Source organism: Borostomias antarcticus (genome assembly GCF_949987555.1).
Source record: "Borostomias antarcticus genome assembly, chromosome: 19".
Taxonomy (NCBI): Eukaryota; Metazoa; Chordata; class Actinopteri; order Stomiiformes; family Stomiidae; genus Borostomias; species Borostomias antarcticus.
In genome coordinates this window covers 5255073-5261072 of record NC_140252.1, presented here as the reverse complement: position 1 = coordinate 5261072, position 6000 = coordinate 5255073, and positions in this window count along the sequence as shown.

Below are 6000 nucleotides of genomic sequence, written 5' to 3'. Positions count from 1 at the left end.
CTCTCTCTATCTGCTCTCTCGCATTCCCTCTCTCTCATTCTCTCTCTCTATCTGCTCTCTCTCTCTCTCATTCCCTCTCTCTCTCTGTCTACTCTCTCTCATTCCCTCTCTCTCTATCTGCTCTCTCTCTATCTGCTCTCTCTCTCATTCCCTCCCTCTCTCTCTCATTCCCTCCTTCTCTCTCTCTCTATCTACTCTCTCTCTCATTCCATCTCTATCTGCTCTCTCTCATTCCCTCTCTATTTGCTCTCTCTCTCATTCTCTCTCTCTATCGGCTCTCTCCCTCATTCCCTCTCTCTCTCCCTCTCTCTCTCTCTCTATCTGCTCTCTTTCTCATTCCCTCTCTCTATCTACTCTCTCTCATTCCCTCTCTATCTGCTCTCTCTCTCTCTCTCTCTCTCTATCTGCTCTCTCTCTCATTCTCTCTATCTGCTCTCTCTCTTATTCCCTCTCTCTGTCTACTCTCTCTCCTTCACTCTCTCTCTCTATCCACTCTCTCTCATTCCCTCTCTCTCTCCCTCTCTCTCTCTCTCTATCTGGTCTCTCTCATTCCCTCTCTCTCTATCTGCTCTCTCTCAGTTCTCTTCAGCTGAATACAGTGATCAAGATGCTGCTAGCGGGGGTGGGTATGTATCTGCAATCTAGCTACATAGGAGGTTTCCACTCTCTCCCTCTTTCTCTCTCTCCATCTCTCTCTCCCTCTCTCTCTCTTTCTCTTACTCTCTTTCACACATCAGATGTATGTAGATGTAGACTGGCTCTGTAGTCGGATGTAGACTGGCTCTATAGTGGGATGTAGACTGGCTCTATAGTGGGATGTAGACTGGTTCTATAGTGGGATGTAGACTGGCTCTATAGTGGGATGTAGACTGGTTCTATAGTCAGATGTAGACTGGCTTTATAGTAACATGTAGACTGGCTTTATAGTTGGATGTAGACTGGCTTTATAGTTGGATGTAGTCTGGCTTTATAGTTGGATGTAGACTGGCTTTATAGTCGGATGTAGACTGGCTTTATAGTTGGATGTAGACTGGCTTTATAGTAACATGTAGACTGGCTTTATAGTTGGATGTAGACTGGCTTTATAGTCAGATGTAGACTGGCTTTATAGTAACATGTAGACTGGCTTTATAGTCGGATGTAGACTGGCTTTATAGTAACATGTAGACTGGCTTTATAGTCGGATGTAGACTGGCTTTATAGTTGGATGTAGACTGGCTTTATAGTAACATGTAGACTGGCTTTATAGTCAGATGTAGACTGGCTTTATAGTAACATGTAGACTGGCTTTATAGTCGGATGTAGACTGGCTTTATAGTAACATGTAGACTGGCTTTATAGTTGGATGTAGACTGGCTTTATAGTCAGATGTAGACTGGCTTTATAGTCGGATGTAGACTGGCTTTATAGTCGGATGTAGACTGGCTTTATAGTAGGATGTAGACTGGCTTTATAGTTGAATGTAGACTGGCTTCATAGTTGAATGTAGACTGGCTTTATAGTCAGATGTAGACTGGCTTTATAGTAACATGTAGACTGGCTTTATAGTTGGATGTAGATTGGCTCTATAGTCGGATGTAGACTGGCTCTATAGTGGGATGTAACCTGGCTCTATACTCTATGAGCTTTGCAGGAGATGAGGATGGAATAAGGTAAAGGAGAGTGAGAGAGAGAGAGAGTGATAGAGAGTGTGAAAGAGAGAAAGAGAGAGAATGAGAGAGATAGAGTGAGAGAGAGACCGGGAGGAGAGAGGAGGGGGGGGAGAGTGGGCGAACTGAGGAAAAGAACAAGACAGTGAAAGCCGAGATGGAAATTGCGAGTGGACGCAAATACATTTGTGAGTGTGTGTGTTTGTGTGTGTGTGTGTGTGAGAGAGAGAGAGTGTGTGTGTGAGTGTGTGTCTGTGTGTGTGTGTGAGTGAGTGTGTGTGCGCAAAACGCTCTCGACTGCAGAGTTGGTTTTGACAGCTGCCCCTTCCACTAATCCCCTGTGATTGCTTGCAGGTTCCTGGCGATGAGATGAGATGAACACTATAAGGTAAGCAACTGTTTATCTTCTCTGTTCAAAGCCTTTCACTGCTCCCCATCTTTCTCTCTCTCCCTCCTTCTCTCTCTTCTCCATTTCTAGGTTCCTCTCTCTCTCCTCCCTCTCTCTCTCCCTCTCTCTCTCTCTCCTCCCTTCCCTACTCTCTCTCCCTCTCTCTCTCTCCCTCCTCCCTCCCTCCCTCTCTCTCCTCCCTCCCTCTCTCTCTCCTCCCTTCCCTACTCTCTCTCCCTCTCTCTCTCTCTCTCTCTCTCTCTCCTCCCTTCCTCTCTCCCCCTCACTCTCTCTCCCTCCTCCCTCCCTCCCTCTCTCTCTCTCCTCCCTTCCCTACTCTCTCTTCCTCTCTGGGCAGCTGGGGTTTTTTCCAAGGCTGAGCCAGGCTGGACGGCACGCGGCTCCCTCCACACCAGGGCTCAGAGAGGGGAGAGCGGCGGAGCCAGCGTCTCAGCGTCCCCACCAGACATCCAGGATGAAGCTGTGCGCTGGCGGGAGGTACTGCTTCGACGGCGCGTCTTTGAATTCGAAACCTATGGGTTTGCATGAGGGTCTATAATAGTGTAGGCGGTGTTTGTTTGTATGTGTGGTGTAGCTGGACTGTATGTGAACACTGTGGGTTTCCTCAGAGTCACAGCGCTGTTGGTTTATCAGACATACGTGGTGCTTGGTGGGAGATGAGAGGAGAAAGCCTCATGGATGCGCTGCACTGAACGAGCCAGATCTACCTCAGGGTCTATATAGGTATGGGAATATCTAGGTTATTTAAAGGCGTATCTAGGATGTTAACCCTCGCGTCTCTGAGCGGGCTAGGCGTATGAAGCAGGGATGCGTCTGTGTGTCACCACCAATATGTCTGCTGTTGTTTTGGAATTCATCTCAATTTGAAAAAATGCCACTGGGAAAAAATAAGTCTGCGTTTCTTATTCTGCTCCACAAATGTATGTTCCCTACTGTATCTCCCTCTCATTCTGTACCGATCAAACATGTGATTCACTTGATCTTTTTAAAATCTCTGCGTGTCACATCACAGATTATGTCAATTATGTCAACCAGATGGTTATAGTTTTTCAAGAGGGTATAGTGTTGTATATCTGCATTGATGACTGGGATATATATCTAGGATTGTGTAGTGTTGTATATCTGCTGTGATGACTGGGATTAATATCCAGGATTATATACTGTTGTACTGGGATTAAAATCCATAATTATATACTGTTGTACTGGGATTAATATCCAAGATTATAGTGTTGTATATCTGATGTGGTGAGTGGGATTAATTGACTGGGATTAATATCCAGGATTATATAGTGTTGTATATCTGCTGTGATGACTGGGATTAATATCCAGGATTATATAGTGTTGTATATCTGCTGTGATGACTGGGATTAATATCCAGGATTATATAGTGTTGTATATCTGCTGTGATGACTGGGATTAATCGTGACTAAGTAGCATTTCTTGGCCGTGGGGAAGGTGATTAATTTGACGGGTGTTTCAACAACACCCCACATTGATTATGTTCACCTCTGTGTCAGCTGTAACAGTCTTAACTAAATCACACCACCCGTGTCAGGGAGGAGGAGATGGGACTCCCCCTCCCTCCCCCTCTCTCTGCCCCCCCCCCCCCACTCCCTCCCCATCTCTCTGCCCCCCCCCGCCCCCCCACTCCCTCCCCATCTCTCTGCCCCCCCCCCCCCCGCCCCCTCTCTCTGCCCCCCCCCCCCGCCCCCCACTCCCTCCCCCTCTCTCTGCCCCCCCCCCCCTCTCTCTGCCCCCCCCCCCCGCCCCCCACTCCCTCCCCCTCTCTCTGCCCCCCCCTCCCGCCCCCCACTCCCTCCCCCTCTCTCTGCCCCCCCCTCCCGCCCCCCACTCCCTCCCCATCTCTTTGCCCCCCCCCCGCCCCCCACTCCCTCCCCATCTCTCTGCCCCCCCCCCCGCCCCCCCACTCCCTCACCATCTCTCTGCCCCCCCCCGCCCCCCACTCCCTCCCCATCTCTCTGCTCTCCTCGTCTCCAGACGACTCCGGCCTCCCGGAGTCGCGGTGGTGATGCGTCTGTCTGTGACCCCGGCTCTCAGTGTCACCGCCTCCCAGCCCTGCATGATGAAACGCCCTGAAACGCTCCGCTCCCAGAGCACTCTGGCTGCTGGGTTCTGGCCTCTGCCGGGGGGGCTGCTGTGTGTTTCAGATGAAAGCAGATTGGAGTGAGGGAGGGCCCTGTGGTTGGGTCCAGGCAGGAGGGAGCGGAGGCTCAGAGTGGACTGAGTGGCTGATAAACTGGTGAAGTAGAGCTGACCAGACCCCTCAGTCCACTTCTCTATAGAGATATGAGGACATTACAGCTGAGTCTCTAGACCCTCAGTCCACTTCTCTATAGAGATATGAAGACATTCCAGCTGAGTCTCTAGACCCTCAGTCCACTTCTCTATAGAGATATGAGGACATTACAGCTGAATCTCTAGACTATTACTTTCCACTTCACCCTGCTTTAGAGACGGGAGTGTCTTATATATCTATCTATCTATCTATCTATCTATCTATCTATCTATCTATCTATCTATCTATCTATCTATCTATCTATCTATCTATCTATCTATCTATCTACTATAGTTGATATGTTAAATGACAGTACTATCATCTTACTCTCCATGTCAGTTTTCTTGATGTAGTAATGTAAAGACAGTCCACCAATATTTTCACCTTTTAGTCATTTAGTGGACACTCCTATCCAGAGCGATTTACAGGACCAATCTGGGCTAAGTGCTCTGGGGCACATCAGCGGATGTTTCACCTACTCGGCTTGGGTGTTTCAACCAGCGACCTCTGAGCTACTGGAACCACGGCTCTTAGCCGCTAGGCTGCCCGCCCCCATAAAGTAAACCATATAATGAAAGATTTATGTGGCTTTTAAGACCATTGTCTACAGTGGCATCTTTTCTTTCTGTCATAAAGACCGCATTGCTCAAATCTCTATTTTTGAACACACATATACATACACACACACACATACACACCCACACACACACCCACAGAGGCTCCTTTCTTGTGTTGCTGTGCTATAATCACTACATGTCCGTTTGAGCTACAGCCACAGACAGGGTGCTGTAGTGGGCTGGAGACTGTGTGGTTGTTCTATTTTTAATGAACCACTGTTGAAAACCATTGTGTCTCTCTGTCCATGATAATCCCTCCACAATATGATGCCATTTCATGCCTTCCTTGGTTTCTCCATTTTATATTCAGAGAAAAATCGAGTCTTTGTGTCCTTGCTACTCCACAAGAAAAGTTCTACATGTTTTTCAGCTGCAAACTTTGTGAGATAAATGACATTCCATGAGAGAGAGAGTCTGGTCAGCACCATAACACACATTGTCTGACTGCAGGCAGGGATCTTCAGAACAGTGTGTGTGTGTGTGTGTGTGTGTGTGTGTGTGTGTGTGTGCGTGTGTGTGTGTGCATGTGTGTGTGTCAGTTTTCAGTATGTGTACTGGACACCTGTGCTGTTGACTCACTAAGTCTTTGGTGGTGTAATGGTTAAAGCGGTGTTGTGTTAGGTGCGTTGGGAAGTCAGAGGACCTCAGATCAAATCCAGCGTGGATTAGTCACTCATTCAGAGAACGCAGGATCCGCAGAAGAACGCACAACAGCTGAGCTGCTACTGGAAAGACTCACAATTATTAAAAGATATTACAAATGATACTAATATAATTGTATTCCAATCCTATAATACTATACAACTGTAGAATTGAAGTAAACACAATCACCAATGATTTTGCACAAACATGTCTTTCACATGAATATGTCCGCACTTCTAGCCTACTTACGACTGCTCTTTATTGTTCGTAGATTCTGTTCTCACGAACAAATCCCAGATGTGAGAACATTGTTGAATGCCGGAATCTTCGCGCAAACTGGATAAGTGGGGTTTAAGAAGAAAGTGCTTCGTAATGAGCCTGGTAACT